This window comes from Poecilia latipinna, unplaced genomic scaffold, assembly GCF_001443285.1.
Source record: "Poecilia latipinna isolate Pla-1442-1.1 unplaced genomic scaffold, P_latipinna-1.0 Scaffold703, whole genome shotgun sequence".
In the NCBI taxonomy this organism is placed as follows: Eukaryota; Metazoa; Chordata; class Actinopteri; order Cyprinodontiformes; family Poeciliidae; genus Poecilia; species Poecilia latipinna.
The window spans coordinates 263,624-272,385 of record NW_015113319.1 but is presented as its reverse complement, the minus strand read 5'-3'; the positions used below and the strand labels follow the sequence as shown (position 1 = coordinate 272,385).

Sequence of the window (8,762 nt, the reverse complement as noted above, 5' to 3'; positions counted from 1 at the left end):
TTAACAGATCTCATTTCGGAGGCACCTAAATATGAAAGTTATTACTGTATTTTATTTTAATGATTTGCAATTAAATATAATCTCAAGAATCTTTCAGCTCATTACTGATTAGTCAAAAAATGAAAATAAATAAATAAATATAACAACCTTGCATTAAAAAAAGCTTCCAGATTTGGAATAACTTACTCTGAATAGAGGCAGTACATGTGAAGTTCCTATTTAAGGACATATCTGAAGATCGTCAGGATGTAAAGCTGGTGGCTGAATATTTTAAATAAATTTAAGAATTTCGAGGAGGAGAGCTGTCTGTCTGATGGAAATTAAGAAACACGAGCTTCGGTCCATGTATGGCTCTGTCAGTATGGATAAGATGGTGACCAAAATCAAGACACAAAAAGCTTTAAAAAGTAACAGCTTCAAAATAGCTTAAAGATATTCTGCTATACCCTTGCTAACAACTTCAAGATTTGGTGAAATTAAAAGGACGACATTTATTCATTTATGTATTTATTTATTTATTTATTTATTTATTTAAACAAAGACAATTAACTAGTTACTCTGCTAATCCCATGTTTGGGATCTATTTTCTATGTTTGTGGTCTAGAAAAATATTTAGTCTTTTCTCAGCAGTGAGGATCCTTTTCTTTTCAAAAACAACTGCCTTAGCCAAGTCTATCGAATGGGCAGCCCACGTCTTTTTACTAAAGACTATTCTGCCATTACGAATTCATATAAGCCTATGTCTAACATCCTACCGGCATACGTCTGCCTGCATACTGAAGGAAGCAAATTCAAAATAGATTATTTAATTGGATATTTATCGTTAACATGTAAGTGCATCATTTATCCAAGAGTAAGGAAAAGCCTGAGGCCTGACATGCAAAAGCACTCAGGGGTCACTATTATGACTCACAAGGTCAAAGGCTGAATCACATGAGGTCAACTTATAGTGCCGGAGCACTAACAGCTTGAACTGGTATATGTTCAGTCTGACATCAAGTAAACCAACGTGTAAGGATTTCAGCATGCTGATTTAGAAGGACCATCAAAAAAAAAGAAAAAAGGTATCGTTAAACAAGTGGAAATTCTTGGCTGATTTACTAAGTGCGAGTTTAAATTAAGAGTTTAGCCTCAGCGGAAATCCTAAAAAAAAAGCAAAAAAAAAAAAATACTAAATGCACTAGTTAAGCCCTATGAGTTAACAAGCCACATAAATGTGAATTTAGAATTCTTTGAAAAAGGCCCTGCTTCTAAATCCTTTTTATTTATGGGCGTAGTTTCACCACCCCTCGTTTACAGGACCCTTCTCTGGATTTACAGCTGTACTAAATCAGGAATGAAAGCAAGAGGACAAAAAGGATTCCACTAAGGGCAAGAAAGGATATCTTACGACCGACCCATGAGAGCAGACTGTAAAATCTGTGAAATCACGAGTCTTGGAGTATATCATCTTCTCTTAACACATTCTGTCGTTACATGTCCCACAGTAGGTATTTCTTTACATGCCATCCAAACCGCACTAACGCTGTCCCATGTGGATGTTTTTCAGCAGTTTCCTCACAATGGAAATGTAATTATCTACCCCTTAAACACAAATTGCTGTTGTTTGCGTGAGACGTTTCAGCTGCTATGGAATCTGCCTGGTTTAATAAAAGCAGTCAAAGACCACTTCAATGACTCCGTCCTTCTGACTGCTTTTTTGTTAAACCCAAAAGTGGAATGGGACCCAGGCTGCTCACACTGATAAATGGATGTAATTTCTCTTGCAGAGGAAATCAGAGTTGTGACGTCCACAGTGAAATTCTATTAAAAAACAGTTTATATAATGCTCTAAAATATTCCAATCTACAATGGCTCACGAGAAAGAGAGAGAAAATTGGCACGCTGCAATCTCATGCGACCTGAACTCTGCAGATTATTAACTGTAACATTACACATCATAACACCAGCGAATACAAAACAAACCTGCATTTGCCCTTTGACCTGCTTCATTTGTCAGACGCAAGTTGTACATGCTTGTTCCTGTTTGAGAGACCTTATACAGTGTATAATCAAAAACATTCTCTCCATCCGCCCCTTCCAGACAGCACTTCATCAGAAGTCCTTGCTTTCCGTTTGTCTGCAGTCCTTGATGTCAACGACGTAAAAGCCACCAATGGAGAAACATTTCAAAACTAAAGAGGCGCCGCTATTTTATCTTGTTGCCATCATGCAAACAGCTTTGAGTCCTTTTCACAGCATATAAAGCAATTATTTGTCACATGAATCAGAACATTTAACAGTAAATCCTGCAACCAGCCCAGATTTATGACTAATGAAACAAATGTAAAACCTAGACGCAAACAAAAAAATAAATAACCTGGAGGAGTGTCCCTGATTAACAGGGCAAGAACAAAGTGAGATAAGCTGTGGCTGTAAAGCATAAGGTAGACAGGAACATGCAAGTAGATGACTAATCTAGGGTGGGACCCATTTGAAACACTCTTATCCAGTAAGAGTCTTGAGAATTATAGAAGAAGGCAGTTTTAATGTTACGTTGAAATCTGAGAGACTGAGCAACATGTCAGGAAACAGGGGCCTTTTGTTTAGTGTAATGAGAGTGTGACCTCAAAGAAATAGCCACAGTTCATATTTTGAACTGTTTGTTCAAAATATGAACAAACAGTTCATATTTGGGAATATCCCAAGAAATAGATTGGTTAACAAAACTGTTAAGCTTACAGCTTGACTGACCCCGACTGATGACAGGCTTCTCATGAAATCAGATCTGATCCACTTCGCTTAACACTCAATACCTAAGCGGTGACAGTTTGCGCCAACAACAACACTCTTCAGTGTGCAAGCAGCAAGATAAGGTGCAAATCGACGGTCAGCCGACTTCAGCCCATACCTGGAATCTTCTTTAAGTATTTAAATGTTTAAACTCTGCTAAGGAACATAGTGGATTTTGAATTGTTGGAAGCCTATAAGAAAATTTCAAGCAAAGCTAAGAATACACAGAGAATGTATTTTATAGTTACAATGCTACCTAATCTGAAGTGCTAGAAAAGGTGAAGTAAAATATCTAAAATGTCAACTCCAAATGATTGTGTCTTGATTATAAATCTCTAAAATCCTGTTTTACACCAACAGGTCTCTTACACTCAAGGTGGGAAATGATCTATTCTTCCAATTATACATTGGCTGGTTAAAGCTACCAATGCATGCTGGTTATCTAAACAGTCTTGGGGCTGTGGTCCACTGAATATATTATTTTTAAGTTAATATTTTTGAAGTACAGTTTGTGAGCTAAGATGCTAGATCATCATGTCTGTAAGCAAAAGACTGAAACACCAAAAAGCCTACTTTGTTTAGTGCTGGCAATTATAGCTCTTACAGAGCAATTGGAACCAGCTACAACCAGTATTGGCAGGTCAGAGCTTTTTAGAAGAGAAACCTACTTTACATACTTTTTTTTTTTTGTAAAATGCAAGCAAACTAGGGAACAAATAGCTTCAGGGAAGGCCATTTAGTACTTTTGCTGTACAAAAATATGAAGGGTAAAGATTAAAGCGTAGCAGCGACTCTCCTGTCTGAACAGCTGCATCAAAATCATGGCTGACGTGTTCAGAAGAGTTATGGATTAGGACTGTAAACACCAAACTAAATATGTTTTCCAAGGTTAACTCTGTATTAATATCCAACAAACGCTGACACTGCAACATGAATCAACGGACACCCGACAAAAGCTACTAGAAAGTACTTTAAAACGCTTAGCCAAGGCGGCAGGTTAACAATTGTAAGCATCAAGCGTTTGAGGTCAGTGGAACATACATTGACTGCCTCGGGAGCCAGGTGAAGACAGCGTCTGTGTTAGACGGGAGGAGGGGGGTTAGCAATATGTCAGAGTTCTGCCATGCTCTTGCATGACAAACACCGACCTGGAGCCAGCTGTGACAAAGCCCTAATCCTGAAAATCCCTTCTTCCTTTGCTGAAAATCCTAATGAGGATTTGAAGTACTCGGCAGGGAGGAGACCCAGGGGCTGTGGTTACACCTTGCCACTGCTCGCTCTCCCAGTCATTGTCTCCTTATCTCCGTGTTGGCCAAGCCTGGCTGGCGATGAAAGAGACATGACAGCGTGGTCGGCCTACGTACACAGACCCCACGGCTGCCTGGCTCCGCAGGGAGGCCGGATCCCGCAGTGCACCTCAAACAACCAAGATGACATCAACAGAGTGGTAGAAAAACAAAACAAGCTCACACTCCTTAAAGCACGCAGACCTAAACAAATAAGTATCACTTTACTCTGAGCAGTTTGCGTACTGCATTGAATGTTAAGTAAAACAGATTTTAAAATTCAGGCTTAAAAAAAATTATATAAAGTTTCTGCAGCATTTTAAAGTTTCATTAAATATTAAGTGAGGATGGATTTTTTTTAAAGACAATTCGCTACAGATATGCAAAGGGTGTTTAGAAATAAGACACCATGTCACATTTATCTTCCGTTTTGAGAATTTGAAGTATCACATCTCATCAGATCAGATGTTAAATGATTAATTTGTCTTCCTCACACTAACAGTTTGTCCTTTTTACAAAACCAGAATAGGGGCAAGACAGAAAAGAGGTTATTAAATAAAAAAGTAAGAAAGAAAGAAAGGAAGGAAGGAAAAAAAAGATAGAAAGTGAGACAGTATAAGTATTTTTAGTCGTTAAACATCTAAATGGAACATCACTGGGAGGTGCTGGATCCTGTTCTTGCAGGTTCTGGGCTCATATTAAGCCCTGGGCTTTACAGTCCAGTAATTAGATTTCAGAACACCTTGATTGTCTATTTCACTTCATTGACTTTGAGATGAAGGTTTTAAGTCTTCTCTTCTTCTCCTTCCTGCGATACAAAAAGAGTGCTTTTAAAGGTGCCCTTCCCTGTTCCCTTTGAGAAACCTCAAGTACTTTAAACATTTCAAGCTTTGAGGGGAAACAATGGCGAGGTTTCAGAATGTGTGGAAAGACAGAAAATCCCTGTGCTCGGCTTGTCCTTACAGGTTTCGCCTCTAAAAACAGGTTGGGTTTTTGTTTTTTTTTGTTACAGGGGAATGAAAAGCTAAATTCTAAAGGAAATATTTGTTTATGGTTTGATGAAACCGCAGGTGACCCATTTAGTGAACCTTGTCAATTCTGAACATGCCATGACCTCCTTCAGAAAACAAACTCCTTAAAAGCATTTAACCAACATAGTGAGGGTAATCATCAGTTCAGATTCTCTTTTCAAAATACTTCTATTGAACACACACACACACACAAAATATTTTTATGCAAAAAAAAAAAAAAAGCGAACAAAGTATTCCCAGCACTCTATGTTGCAGGTTGCAAACATAAACCGACTCCACACCTCTTGACACACAATCCTCACCGTGCCATCTCATTTTGCCTCTCCATAATTCCAACAATCTTTGGGGAAGATTTTGAAAAGAGTCTGTGACTGAGCTAGGTGTGAATTGCAATTCTGTCACTGATACATGCAAATCCCTGCAATCCCACCAGATGTGACTACATTATTTTTGGAAAACATGTAAGCCAATTTAATCATGCCTTGCAAGGGTAAATCATCACTGCTTGTTTATTAAAAAAAAAAAAAAGTTTATATATTCATATATAAAAGGACCACCAGCAGGATAAAGGGAAAAATAACTTGAAGAAGATTACTTGGAATGCTACATGGCAAACGTACAGTCATGCAATACAAAAACAAAGGTAAGTCAGAGACTTCCAGGTCTACAATGTTTGAACTCCTTTAAAACGGTCATCAATGTATTTAAAAGTGCTCACGTTTTACCATAATGGCTTCGCAAAATGTGTTATGTATGACAATATCAGTCCCAACAAAAACACTACTATGTAATAAGAAGATCTATAACCGACATACGCTTAGAATATAGACTCAGTTCAGTGAAACTTAAGACAATATAAAGTAAAACTGGCAGAACTATGATCCCCGATTTAGTCACGAATATCATGCAAAGTGATTATGCTTAAAGCCTCTTCTCATTGTAGCTGTCACTTCCTATGAAGTAAGAGGATTTTTCTTGGCTCAGAATTAGTCTGTGCACAAAGATTAAGAACAAGAGAAAGCCTTGTCACTCGGCTCTGAGTCCACGCTATGCTGTTGGGGTCAGGACATTACATTCTCCAATTGCTTTTAATAAAAATGCAACTTCAATTTTCAATATCTTTTAACTGTTTTGCTTTCTAACAAAATGCAAACAAAAAAAGAAATAAAAAAAACACTAATTAGAACCTTTCACATAGAGACAAATCAAAATCTGAACTTTGTACACATTTTAGACTAATATGAGGTGTAAATTTGGTTTAAAGTTACACTATACTTTTTTTGAAGTCTCTGTTATGTGTTTGGTCAGTTTGTACATTCACTGTTTTGGTAATCTCATGATATATTTTTTTTGTCACTGAATATACATCAAATTCACATGACAAGACATTATTAAAGTACATTTATTTAATCTGCTCATAGTCTGCTGCCAGTAAGTGTGATTATGTGAATCTAATTTTAAATATTTACCATTAGTGGGTGGTACAAAGCACTTTGGTTTTATAAGGAGTCAAATCAGTCTTTGATCTTCAGATTTTACTCAACCAAGTGGGGATCAGATCAATATTCAGCAGAAACAAGCTGTTATATAAAAAATATGAAAATCAATCTGCATTACTTATCAAAATACCGATATCCCAAGAAAAATAAACTTAGACAGAATACATGACTTCATGTTTATTTAGTAATGGTAATGGGATGAAATGGCAATGCAGTTATGAAATTGGTCATTTTTTGGCTTTCTTTCATATTCATACTGTTATCATTTATTTGTCATTATCTTACCAACCACAAGGTCCTATTTTTGCTCTATTTATTTATTTATTTATTTAAGACGTCACTATTTTAATAATGTATTTTTGTTTCATCTTTCTATCAAGATTCAGAACCAAACAGAGAAAAGGCAGGGATCTTAACAGGTAAAGCACTTCTCTTTGATCAGGATAACTTTCCCTTCATGTCTCTAACCTTTAGCTGACTTATAGACACAGGAACTATAAAATCTAAGAAATAAACATTCTTCAATAAAACCCCAGATGATAGTTGATCTCAATCATAAATGATTACAATATTGAGGGTTAACAAGGCTCTTGTGGGCTTAAGCAGGATAACGGTCATAATAAAGCAATGGTGGTGGAAATTACACCATCTAAACAACCTGTACTATAACAAATTACACATAATTGTTGCGGTAGGACCATGACTTTAAACTTTATTGTGCTATATTATTAATTTTTGATGCTATAAGCCATGGGGTAATTTAGCAATCGACAGCGCTCTGCTCTGTAAATACAGCGTAGTTAAAATAACAACACAAATCAATCTAAAAACTAATGCCAGTAACTCTGAGGGTTACTGAAGCAAACAAGCAATTCTTCAGAGTAGAGATGTGAGCATAGCGAAAAGGAAAACAGGAGACAAAAGCTTAGAAAACGCCGCGAGTCAGCTGAGTAAATAAAACAGACATACTCGTGGACACGTGTCCAACCAGGGAAGTCAAATGTGAAGAATGTATAGAGAAGGAGGTCAAACTTCCTGCCCTCCGTCACTGCATTCTCAGTCTGGTACGTGTGTTTATACAGCATATAAATACACACGTTTCAGGTGCAGAAAAAAAAAAAAGGAGGGGGGACAAACCAACTTCAAACTATTTATAGCATTCCACTAACCCATTTAATTCAATTATAAAAATGCATTAAAAAGATATTAGGGGTAGAGGCAGTTTAATGAAGCATGTTTACTAGGGGATATTGTTTGTAATGAACTGTTTCTGGGCTGATCTGTGAGACTGAAATAGGAAAAGGGAAAAGACGTAAGGGGGGTAGGACAATATCAGAGGACAAGAGAAAATGATGAATGAAAAATGTCAAAATAGTAAATAAGCAATGTTTTTTTTTCAACCTGCCATTCCAACATTAAGATGCAGACAATTCATCAGTGTTTTATATTGCTCACTCTGTTCATTTGCAAGCAGAGGGTTAAACAACCTGCCAATAATTCACTTCTGTATCGCTTTGACACTGATGACACATAGCCAGGAACGTGCAGAGTGGGTCGGGGATACTTCAGCACATAATATGTACGAAAATTATTTGTTTTTTGTTGGGGGTTTTTTTTGTTTGTTTTTTTGTACAACATAATAAGCCCTCCGGTCACCTTGTTACCTTTGACCTTTCGCCCGTGACGCACGACGCAAAATTGCCTCTCGCGCACTAAGTTGAGGCAGCTAACTGCGGAGCTCAACGTAGCAAACGTTCCAGATTACAGAACAGTTTTTGGTGAATTAAAATAAAATAAAAAAGTTTTTGGTGAATAAAGTGGAGTAGACTTGCTGCTTGTCAGATGACGGAAAACGTTGAAGTATCGTTTCTCCTTCAGCACGGAGTCGCGGTTTAAGCAGAGAGGTAATGAAATACAACAGACACTGACAGGCCTCTGTCTGCCTTTCTCTGAAGAACTACTGAGCGGGAGGAGACAGCCAGGTGAGGAAAAACTGTTCTTATCTAATCCATTCAGTAATTTTACAGACATTACGCTGTTGTTGTTGTGCTACTAGCTAGGTGCTAGCTAACAACTTTGCTAGTAATGCTAGATAACAAAAAAGCTTCTTCCCTGTATCGTTAATGATAGCAGTCATTCTTCAGTATTGCTTATCGCCCGTCCAAAACCGATCA

At 37.3% G+C, this 8,762-nt stretch overlaps 1 long non-coding RNA gene across 1 annotated transcript in view; it reads right to left on the bottom strand.

Annotated features, from left to right (window-relative positions):
• Positions 1-436: 436 nt before the first annotated feature.
• Positions 437-8,762, bottom strand: part of LOC106955080 (uncharacterized) — a 39,189-nt gene continuing 30,863 nt past the window's right edge. The window contains exon 3 of the long non-coding RNA XR_001426502.1: positions 437-447. This is a non-coding gene — a long non-coding RNA (uncharacterized LOC106955080). The remainder of the gene's footprint in view (positions 448-8,762) is intronic.